The sequence below is a fragment of the Vipera berus genome (assembly GCF_964194415.1).
Source record: "Vipera berus genome assembly, chromosome: 3".
Classification (NCBI taxonomy): Eukaryota; Metazoa; Chordata; class Lepidosauria; order Squamata; family Viperidae; genus Vipera; species Vipera berus.
Genome location: NC_138204.1, coordinates 157,715,710 through 157,727,833, shown reverse-complemented (window position 1 = coordinate 157,727,833; position 12,124 = coordinate 157,715,710).

Below are 12,124 nucleotides of genomic sequence, written 5' to 3'. Positions count from 1 at the left end.
TGCAAACAAGGGAATTTGCAAGCTGCACCGTGGCTAGGTTTGAGCGGGAGATTCAGGTGCAATAATTGGCTGCAAATAGCAAGAAGCGGGAGAATAAACGTCTCTGATTGGTTACAGTTCAAACGGTTCCATTATAAAAGGTTGCAACACTTGACAGTTGACAGTTGACAATTGTGTATTCAATAAACTCGTTCATTGCAAAAACCACTCTGAGTCCTCGTCTATCAGAACCAAACACTTTGGAAGTTTGTTATATCTATATCCATTTGTCATTTGCTTCAGATAGCAAACTGCGCTGGATGGGAACAAGTGAAAAACTCTTTCTTTTGACCAGTGGTGGGATTCAAATATGTGAACAACTGGTTCTCTGTGTGGACACCGCTTCCAGAAGTCCATTCTGGGCCTGGGCAACAAAAAATTAGCTACCAGTTCTGCCAAACTGGTGCGAGCTGGCTGAATCCCACCACTGCTTTTGGCAGCTAATCCTTCCCCTTCCAACTTCCATCTCCTACTGCTGAATTAAAGTACAAAAAGAGACCCAGAGCACTGAAGACAAAGAAATGCTGTTTAAAAGTTATTTAGTCTCACAGTTGAATCCTTCACGCTGGTGACTTTCCAAAGGACCAATACTATACAAAATGGAAAGTATAATATGAATAATGATGAATAAATGGGCTTCATCAGTAGGAAGGCAGACAAATTCATTTTAGCCTCAGAAGTATTGAGTGGTGTGTTGTTGTTTTTTCCTGGAAATTAGCATGCATCAACGAGTGAAAAATTAGATTTAATTTTCATCTTCAGCTATGAAGCCACCATTTATATACAAAAATTCATGCATCTTGGGTAATTATAATCAAATGAAAATATATATTTGCTTTAGTGTTTAGAGCACGTATTTAATTTCCCCTTACATATGAAAGATTCAAAAGAAATTCTGCTCTGTTAAAGATGTCATTACATTCATTGTAAAGCAAAAATAAAAGTTGTTCTAACAAGAGAAACTCTTTCTATTACCAGCTTTGATAATAAGATGGCTATCTTGATCGTATTGCAAGAGTCCCTTTTTTATTTTTTCCTTCCCACCTCAGTTTTGGTCAAATATATGAGTTTTGTATTATTATGAACTCATTTGGAAGACTTAGGACTGAATCAAAAATATAGGGTATACAGGGCTTTTTTTCTCATAGAACGCTCAGAACGGAGTTCCGGCACCTTTTTTGGATGGAACCTTGTAGGGTAGGCAAGGTGGGTTGTATGACATGTGTGAGTTCCGGCACCTTTTTCTTTTACAAAAAAAGCACTGAGGGTATACATTCTCTTAATAGTTAATGAATTACAAACTGTACTTTAAAAAAAAATCTTCAGACTTTTTTGGCTCATTTGTGCCCTATCACTGTCCCAGTGTACAGATAGTCCTTGACTTACAACAGTTTGTTTAGTGACAGTTCAAAGTTACAACAGCACTGAAAAAAGTGACTTATCACCATTTTTCACACTTATGACCATGGCAGCATCCCCATGGTCATGTGGTCAAAATTAGATGCTTGGCAACTGACTCATAGATATGAATGTTCCAGGATCATCTGATCACTTTTTGCATCCTTCTGACAAACAAAATCAATGGGGAAGCCTGATTCACTTGACAACCATGTTACTAACTTAACAACTGCAGTGATTCACTTAACAACTATGGCAAGAAAGTTTGTAAAATGGAGCAAAATTCACTTAACAACTGTCTTGCTTAGCAACAAAAATTTTGGGCTCAGTTGTGGTCATACGTTAAGGACTACTTATACTGCTTTGCTGGGATAAGTACTCATTTGAGAACAAATTATCAAAGATGCTTTGGGAAGGGTTGTTTTTAGAGGAAGTCCAGTCACCACAAAAAAAGTGACTAGAATTAGGCAGTTATGCTATTTATCTTCATCTTTCTCTCTCACCCCACCAAACAAAATATATCTGCAGATGTAAAACTGGTACCAGACAGAATTAGTGACAGAGAGTGGGTATATAACCACACTTTTGTATATAAAACAGTAAAATGATTACAGGAAGTTCCTAGGGGATTTTTTTGTCCCTACACCACCCCTAAAAGTTGCGGTAAGCAAAGCAATAGCTATACCACTTACCGCTTCATAGTGCTTTACAGCCCTTTTTACAGTAAGTGGTTTACAGAGCCAGCATATTGCCCTCAACAATCTGCCTCCCCTTTTTACTGACTTTGGAAAGATGGAAGGCTGAAATCAACTTTGAACCAGTCAGAATCGAACTCCTGGCAGTCGACAGAATTAGCCTGCAATACTGCATTCTAATCACTGCACCACCACGGCTCTTCTAATGTCATGTCATGTCACTCATGACACTTGCTGGCAGATGGAATACGTAGGTGCTTTGGGTTGACTGGAGGATGTTTCTTGGGTTAAAACTAAGCTTTTCTATCACCACAGCCAATTGTAGCTTATTCATTCACATTCATCCTGTTCATAACCCCATAAGTGTGTCATCTGAATAAGCCTGTAAAATTTTTATCAGGAGACAGCCAGTGGTAGGAGGCAACCGTGAACCGCACTGCACAAGCACAGGGCTATTGTTTAAACCTCTGGCTCCCTCTCTCCAATAGGGCTAACTATCACTAAATTAAGATGTATTCTTCCAGATACTTTAATAGAATTGCTTGTTTGCTTGTTATGCATTTGCGCAACTTGCTTTAGACTTTGCGATCACAAGAGAAAGCCAGAAAATCAATACACCTTATTAAATAAACATACTTATCCTTAGAGAGTCATTGGGTCAAATGTCAATCAATTAATGCTCCCCTCAAAAATAAATTTAACATATTGCCTGAGTTAAGTACCTTTGATTTAGCTAATCAAAGTCTTCATGGAAAAATGGTTTGAGTGCTCAAAAGTAATGAAAAAAGAGAACAGCCAATATACAAGAAGCACATAATAATTTTTGATATATTCCAATAAATGCTTTTTATGTACCAGGACATTATTCACTGATTTATAGTTAATTGATTGCTAAACATGTTCTACAAGCTTCCCTTATTCAATAACATGTGAGTTACTGCACTGCTACTCTAGAATCTTATCTTCCAATGACGGAGAAATCATTTCATTTATTTTTTGTAGGTCACACTCCTGAAAACCTCCCATCTCTCAAGGTATTGCATAGAGCAGAATGGAGGAAAGTATGCTAGATTTTTTACAAGAATGCTTATTTATTATGTTATTTTGACAATTGTAATTCTACCTTCTGAACTGGCAGAGTATGCAAGTACATAAAGCATAATGGAAATCATATTTGAAAACCATCACCCATTTAATAGACATAACACTCTAAGTCCAGAGAACTGTCATTCCATAGCTAGCGTTGGCAACATTATTGAACCTAAAAAAATGGCGCCCACAATTTCCCATGGCCAAAATCTTGTGAGATCGTGAAGAGATTGCAGGAAAACCTATAAAACCTGGGGCATTCTATGAGACCGTAATGATGTATTCAAAGCCTAATATTGACAGGGCAGTTGCAAGATTATGTCTGGAAAAAGTACCTTAAACTCTTGAAATACACTGTTTAACCTATTTATACATATTTATATAAGCATATAGGGACGCGGTGGCTCAGTGGGTTAGGACGCTGAGCTTGTCGATCGGAAGGTCGGCAGTTTGGCGGGTCGAATCCCGAGTGCTGCGTAGCAGAGTGAGCGCCTGTTACTCGTCCCAGCTTCTGCCCACCTAGCAGTTCGAAAGCACGTAAAAATGCAAGTAGAAAAATAGGGACCACTACGGTGGGAAGGTAACAGCGTTCCGTGCGCCTTTGGCGTCTAGTCATGCCGGCCATATGACCACGGAGATGTCCTCGGACAAGCGCTGGCTCTTCGGCTATGAAACGGAGATGAGCACCGGCCCCTAGAGTCGGAAACGACTAGCACACATGTGCGGGGGAACCTTTACCTTTACCTTTATATAAGCATATATAGTTGGTCAATCCAGTTCTCTGTGAAGAAGTAGAACTGCAAAGAGTACACTAACCCAACATTACCATATAGTAAAGGTAAAGGTTTCCCCTGTCCAGACATGTCCGACTCTAGGGCACAGTGCTCAGCTCTGTTTCTTAGCTAAGGGAGCCAGCATTGTCTGAAAACATTTCTGTGATCATGTAGCCAGCATGACTATACACACCGAGATACATGGAATGCAGTTACCTTCCCACTGAGTCGGTACCTATTTATCTACTCACATTTAGATGCTTTTGAGCTGCTAGTGGGCAGGAGCTGGGCAAGAATGGGAGTTTAGGTCGTCACGTGGTGCTGAGGTCTTGAACCTGGGCTGTCAGCTTTCCAGCTGTCTTTAACCGTTGAGCCATCATGCTGCCCTAACATATAGTACCCTTAAGCTGTTGCTGGAAACCCAGCTTCAATATATCTGCTCAGATCTAAAAGACAAATTTGTTTTATCTGAAATGGCATGGGGCTGGTTTATTTGAGGGGCTGCTTTTCTCCAGTTATATCTGTTCATCACGTTCAACAGGAGAGGCATGTTACAAATCATGTCTGTTAAACGGTTCCATCTGATGGAATCCAGGAGGTGAGTTTTCTTTGCACCTTTGGAACATCATCCATCATGAAGTGAGAGTACCTCCAGCCTGACCTTTTGAAAATTTCTGCTAATAACGGTGTGCCTCTTTTAAAATGTAGCCACTGTTAAATTTCCCCAAGAGTTTCCAATTAAAACTTATCTGACAACTTCTTATGACCAGTGAGAGTTCTGCAGTAGTTTTGCTCTGCTTTTTATCCCAGATTCCCTCCATCATCTACCAGTAGCATTTGTAAGCCTGAGAGATCATGTAAGAAAATGGCAGATGGTTGTTTCTCTTCTCCATTCAATGTGGCCCTGTGAATTTGCCCTTGTCAGATAGCTCAGAAATTCAGTCTAATTTGCATAATAGTAAAAAGGATTGCACGTGGACAGATAGGTGTTTATAATTATAGGCCTAGTATTGTTATCATAACTCAGGTTGAAAGTATTCTGTTATTTTTAAACATTTTTAACTATACCCAATTTAATTGATTGAGTCTCAAAAGAGGCTCAAAAGCTACAAAATACATACCTTATAAGGGTTGGGAAGGTATTTTATTTTGAGCGGAAAAAATACGAAAGTAAAAGATGGAAACTAACAAGTCCCTATGTGTTTTCCATTACCTCAATTCTGCACTATAACTACAGCACATTACTATAACAGTTGCAATTACTATACTCAGGTAGTATTCAATTACTATCACAGTACTACACACTAGAAGGGGCCACGAGGACTCAGTGTTAAAGAGTGAGTTTCCATTACTTGCCCCAGCTCCTGCCCACCTAGCAGTTCAAAAGCATGCAAATGCAAGTACATTAATAGGTACCACTTTGGTAGGAAAGTAACACATTCCATGCACCTTTGGCATATAGCCATGCTGGCCACATGATCACGGAAATTGTCTTCAGACAATGCTGGCTCCCTCAGCCAAGAAACGGAGAGGAGTACCATGCCCCAGAGCTGGGCACAACTTACAGGGAAACCTTTAACTTTTTTATTTCACACTATAGTAATATTTTTTAACGTTTTCTTTATAAAAACACTCTTCTGCCTGTAATTCCTCGCCTTGGAAGTTATGCTTTTTTCTTTTGCTGCTGGCCAGTATGTACTTTCCACACTGCCTTTATATTTGCTCTTTTTCTTTCTGTGCCTCTGTTTTTGCTATGTGTCTTCTCCTTTGAACCGTTCACTCCTTGTGAAGGAAAAACACCTTTTATTCTGCCGCTTTAACCTGTTTTTGCTGGTGACTGCTGAGCTTTCAAAAAACACATCTCCTCCCCCATCTCTTTCAAGGTTGCAGATTTCTTGACACTTCTGCCATGTTGATGCTGGGGACAAGGCTCAAATTGACAGGGACGAAGACAGCACAGGTTCCTGCAATTTTTCTAAACAGCCTTCTCTTCCACACACTTCGTACTGTAAGGTATTATTAGGACAGCTGAGCTTGCCATACATGGCAGAAAGTGTAGCAGATTTAATAACAAGCTTAGTACAATTTTTCCCAGGTTCCACTAAAATGCACACAGAGGGCTTGCTGAAAATCTTAAAAAGAGTCCAATCCAAGTGATCTTGTTTCCTTTTTGTCACCTGAGAAATTCCCCCTTTCCATTAAAGTGGAAAGCTAGCCATTTTCTTGCCTTAACTGTGCAATTCTTCAGGGACAATTGTACAGTAAAGTTAGACAATCTGACTGCGATTTGACAAAGTTACTCAGAGCATCCCATTCTTTGGCAAGCTGTGATCTTGCTATGACAATACATTATCTTGCATTCAGCACAACTTCTGAATCCAATATGTTTTATGTAACACCGAACTCAGTCTGATGGGAGATACTGATCCATCCCATTAACCTGGGGATGTGGAGAGGGGTAATTCATTATAATAAATCCAGAATATTTAGGAAATTTAAAAACAAGAAAAGGGTTGAGCCTGGGCAGTAAGAAATAAATGTGTCATTTTAATTATCACAAGTGATATTCAAAAGAAAACATAGAAAACAAAACTTAAAGGTAATTAGGCCAAAGTACATATAGGTGATATATACAGTAAGTTATTAAAAAATAAGCAAATCCCTTAATTAAGAATTTCTGGAAAGCTGTTAGTGGTTAAAGAAGATTTTTCAATATGTATAGAAGTATGTGTTTGAGGAGCTGCTAGAATTCTTTTACGTTTGGAAGTTCAGGTGGTGTGGGTAACTAACAGTGTCATTGTAGCTGCATTGCTGCAAATTGCTAATATACAGTAAACCTTTAAAACCAAAATGCAGATTACCAATAAATTTGTCTATGCTTTAAGATTTATCTCAGAAGGCATGTGTTCAAATAAAGAGTTAAGATCACTTATAATGTCAGGAATCAGTGATAGACTTTTTTTTAATTTGCAGTCCAGAAGTCACCGAATTTCCTCCTAGAGGATCTGAAGTTGGCTGATTTGCTGCCTTTTCTAAAATACAATAAAATAGAACTAGAAGGGACCTGGGAGGTCTTCTAGTCCAGCCCATTGCTCAAGCAGGAGAATCTATACCAGGAGTGTCAAACTGCTGGCCCGTGGGCCAGATGCGACACACCAAAACCATGCACACTCCGTTGCCGGCATTGCCATCACGTGACGTCATGAGTTTGACACCCGTGACCTATACCGTCTCAGACAAGTGACTGACCAGTCTCTTCTTAAAAACCTCCTATGATGGAGCGCCCATGATTTCTGAAGGCCAGCTGTTCCACTGGTTAATTGTCCTCACTGTTAGGAAGTTTCTCCTTAATTCCAGATTGCTCCTCTCTTTGATCAGTTTCCAACCATTGTTTCTTGTCCTTCCCTCTGGTGCTTTGGAGAATAATTTGACCCCCTCTTCTTTTGTGGCAGCCCCTCAGATGCTGGAATACTGCTATCATGTCACCTCTACTTATTTTTTTCTGTAGACTAGCTAGCCAAACCCAAGTGCTGCAGCCGTTCTTCATATATTTTAGTCTCCAGGCCTTTGATTATCTCAGTTGCTCTTCTCTGAAATTTTTCCAAGGTCTCAACATCTTTTTTGTAGTATGGTGACCAAAATTGGTTGCAGTATTCCAGGTGTGGTCTCACTAGGGTTTTATAAAGAAGTACTAATACTTTGCATGATCTTGATTCTATGCCTGTTTATACAATCCAGGATTGTATTAGCTTTCTTGGCTGCTGCTGCACACTGCTGGCTCATAGTCAAGTGATCGTCCACTAGGGCTCCAAGGTGTCTCTCACAGTTACTGTTTTTGAGCCAGGTCTCACCTAATCTGTACTTATATCTTTGATTTTTCTTGCCTAAATGTAGCTTTTCTTTTCTCCATATTGAAACTCATTTTGTTGGATAAGGCCCAAAGTTCTGAGCGTTGTTTTCAGTGTAAAATTATAGTTTCTAAATATTTATATTTTATGATGTCAACTAGTCTATGTTTTAACTTGTTTTGCTTTGGCAGTCTTGATATTGAACTTGAAAAATATTTTAGATATTTGTTTAATTCTTAAATTAAACAAGTAAATTACAGAGAGTCTACTTACAATCATTCATTTAGTGACAATTTGAAGTTACAACAGCATTGAAAAAAGGGATTTTAAACCATTTTTCACACATGACTGTTGCAGAATCCCCATGATCATGTGATCAAACTTCAGATGCCTAGCAACTGACTCATATTTATCACGGCTGCAGTGTCCTGGGGTCATGTGATCACCCTTTGCGACTTTCTAACAAGCAAAGTTGATGGCGAAGCCAAATTCACTTAACAGTCATGTTACTAATTTAACCACTGTGGCAAGCAAGGTCATAAAATGGGGCAAAACTCACTTAACAACTGTCTTGTTTAGTGACAGAAATGTTGGGCTCAATTGTGGTTATTAAGTTGAGGGCTACCTGTAGTTTATTTCATAGATGTTTATTCCACATTTCACTGAGAGCTCAAGGCAGCATACAAAGAGTTTCCCCTCTGTCATCCTCGTTTGGTTGGTTGGGCTAAGAATATGTGACTGGCTCAAAAGTTACCCAATTAACTTTTGTAGCTAAAGTTAAACTAGAACCTTCTGTACATCTCCCGATTCCTAGACCAGCACTTTCATGGATCTAGTTCAGTCTGTTTATAGACCAGCACTCCAGTGGATATAATACAATCCATCCCTAGGCCAGCACCCTTGCTCTCAAAGACATAATGTAGACATAGTGAAAATCAGTTGTATCCAAAGAAGCAATTCCATTGGAAAATACCATTTTATCAATGGAACAAATCTACAGGCCACCATGGAGGATTGGGACATATATTTTGGGGAAGAGGTAGAAGACAATGGCAAGGAATCCTAGTGCATAAATCTAAATGCACTCTCTTAACTTCCAATAGTGAAGGCCAATTAAGTAATCATCAGCCTCTGAAATGGAAATTTATATTATATATATGGCTGTAAGAGAGAAGCAGACATATAATTAGGCCCTCTGTAAGGTCAGTTAATCCTTTGAACATCAGGAGCCCATAATCCATTAACTGGCTTCCAAAAGATGGATGATTCATTTATTTGGCAAATAGTAAAGCATCAGTTATCTGGAGATTGTAGTTGAAATGAACTTTTGATTAGTCATAATAATATCTCAAAGTGAATTTCCCACTTTTAAATAGATTGTACTAGCTGCTTAATAATATCAACATAGAGTTGTTATATGTTAAATTTAAAAAAAACAGGAAGGATGCATGAATTTTGCTACAAAGCTCCTTTTGTTATAATCGGAAAGAAAAGCTATTGCACATCTAATTGCAAACATGGGCTTAGACTTCCAGCTGCCTTATCATAACAGTTAAGTAGCACAAAAATTACACAGAACACAATTATACAAACATTGACCAGAGACTTTGATACTACAAACCTGGGTTAGCTGAAGGCTTTCAAGCAACTGCAAAGTAGACATAATTAGAAAACACTAATTTCATACTTTGCTTACACTTTTGTGAAAAAAATATAGTCCTCTGAAGTTTTGCATATCTGCCATTGGATGTTACCAGAGCTGTACAGGTAGTTCTTGGTTAACAAGAATTGGGACCGGTAACTCCATCACTAAGTGATGCAATTGCTAAGCAAGATATCAAGGACTACAACTTGAGATTTTGTTGGCTGCTTCACCTTTGACTCCACTTGTCAGAAGCCAGCTGTAAAACACACAAATGGCAATCACATGACAATGACACTATGAGGATCACACATGCCCATCAGTTCCAAAACTCCTAAATCTCAATCATGTTACCAGAGGGAGAGTGCAATGGTTTTAAGTGTGAGGAATGGGCATAAAATTACCCTTTTCAGTACCATCATAACTTTGAATGTTCGGTAAATAGGGCAGTCATTAAGTGGAGGCTATTTGTACTGATAATATTCACTTAATTGCAAATACTTGTTCAGCTGAATTGTAGGTCAGCTGATATTGACCTATAATGATATTGTTAGATGGAGCTTCTTCTTATCTTGGGTCATAGTAGTGTATTCTTACAGCATAACACAACTAGCATCATTGAGCAATTTAAAAAGTGCATTCACAGATCTACCGTAAGTAGTGTAATACTATAGGGGAATTGAGACACTTTCTTTTCTTTGCTATGTGAAATAATTTGAAGAATTTAAGTTGGAAGTCTAACATTGTTGGAATGTTTTGATCACTGTTCAGTAAAACACCCAAACAAATGTATTATAAATTAGAACGAGAACAATAGTTTTAGTGATATTATTTATTTGATTTGTTTGAGTGCCCATCTCATTTAAGTGACACTGGACAACCGAGTTTGTAATTAAAAGTTCCCCAAAAGCGAACAAATATATATTTTCCACCAATCTACTGTACGATAGGGCTTGGGGAAACCATCTTAATATTTGAAGTGCTATGAGGTAATGTATCTCACAAAGCACCAATGCAGGACATCTTGATAATGTGATTTCATTTACTCCTGCCAGCTTTGGCACATTAACAATAGGAAAAGAACAGCATCTTTCAACAGGTAAGTGCAAAAATAATCAGTGTCCTTCCACAGAATTTCAGTAGTTCATAAGAGTATAAAAAATCCTCCACGTTCTTCACGCGGAAAGGAAAACAAATATACTCTTCTCTGTATTTCCAACTAGAGTATAATGTGCATTTGGCCAATTTCCCAGAAATCTGAGTTGCTGGAATGCATGAGAAAGCTGCCCTACCCATGAAGAAATATAAATTTTAACATATAAAAGAATGATGGTGACATGATACTGAAATATAGTGACCAGGTGCTTTTTTCAAAAGCTGCAATTTGGATTATAAATTTTGCTTCTATTTGGTCTAAGCAGCAAAAATCAAGATGAGGAACTTTACAGTGAGAGGTAAACTGGCTTATGGACTAATCAGATTTGCTCATAGAAATGACTTGTATAACTGGGAAAATGAAGCCTGTATTGGAATTGTGAAAAAAAAAATAAGATTGGGTTTCTCCGATAAGGTTGAATGTGAAAGTTAACAGAATTCCAGATTAATCGGGGAGCGAGAAGGTCTCCAACAAATGCAGAAACAGTTTCAGTTGCAGGAGTTTTGCGATTTGACTTGCACTACAGAGAAAATAAGTCATCCTAGATCTTCACCACATGTTGCCCTTCCACTTCATCAAATTGTTTGCAATATGGTTTATCTTTTAAAAGTGTGTTTCTTAATTAACAATTAAAGCTTAAGCTGTACTTCTCTGCCCTAAGCAAGACCATCTTTTCTCTTTTGACAGAGAATTACAGTGAAAACAATTGCTCTGTTGGGGTCCCCGGAAGCAGTAGTTTTGAACATTTCTATTTTCATAAGCCAAAGTTTAAAGGGTTCAACCAACCATACAAAGACCCAGGACCTTGTTCAGCTTCAGCCACAAAAACCTCCTAATAATTTTGAAACTCTTTCTCTCTCAGCACAACCTAGTTCATAAGGTTGTCATGATAAGGGCAAACAGGAAAAGGAAATAGTATGTGCTATATATTTTTGGTGTTGCAGATACCTTTTTAGTTTAGATTTTTTTAAAAATCTTTTTTAAGTTAACATAATGGAATATGGGGAAGATACAAGACATGGAAACTTGGTAAATGTAGAAATAAGGAACAAATTGACTTTTACAGAATACAGGTAGTCCTTGACTTTATGACCAACCTGGGACCAAAATTTCCGTTGCTGAGTAGTTGTTAAATGAGTCATACCTGATTTTTACCTCTTTTTTTGTCATGGTTGTTAAGTGAATCGCTGTACTTGTTAAGTGAATCTTTCAGTCATTAAGTGCATCCTCCCACTTAGCTCATTAGAAACTATCTGGGAAAGACACAAATAGGGATCACATGACCTCAAGACACTGAAACCAGAGGTAATACGTGCTAGTTGCCAAGCACCTGAATTTTGATCACATCACTGTAGGGATGCTATGGCAGTCATAAGTGTAAGCAGTGGTTATAAATCAATTTTACAATGTTGTTGTAACTTTGTTCACTAACTGAATATTTCTAAGTTGAGGACTACCCATACACTAAAATGGTTTATAAACAT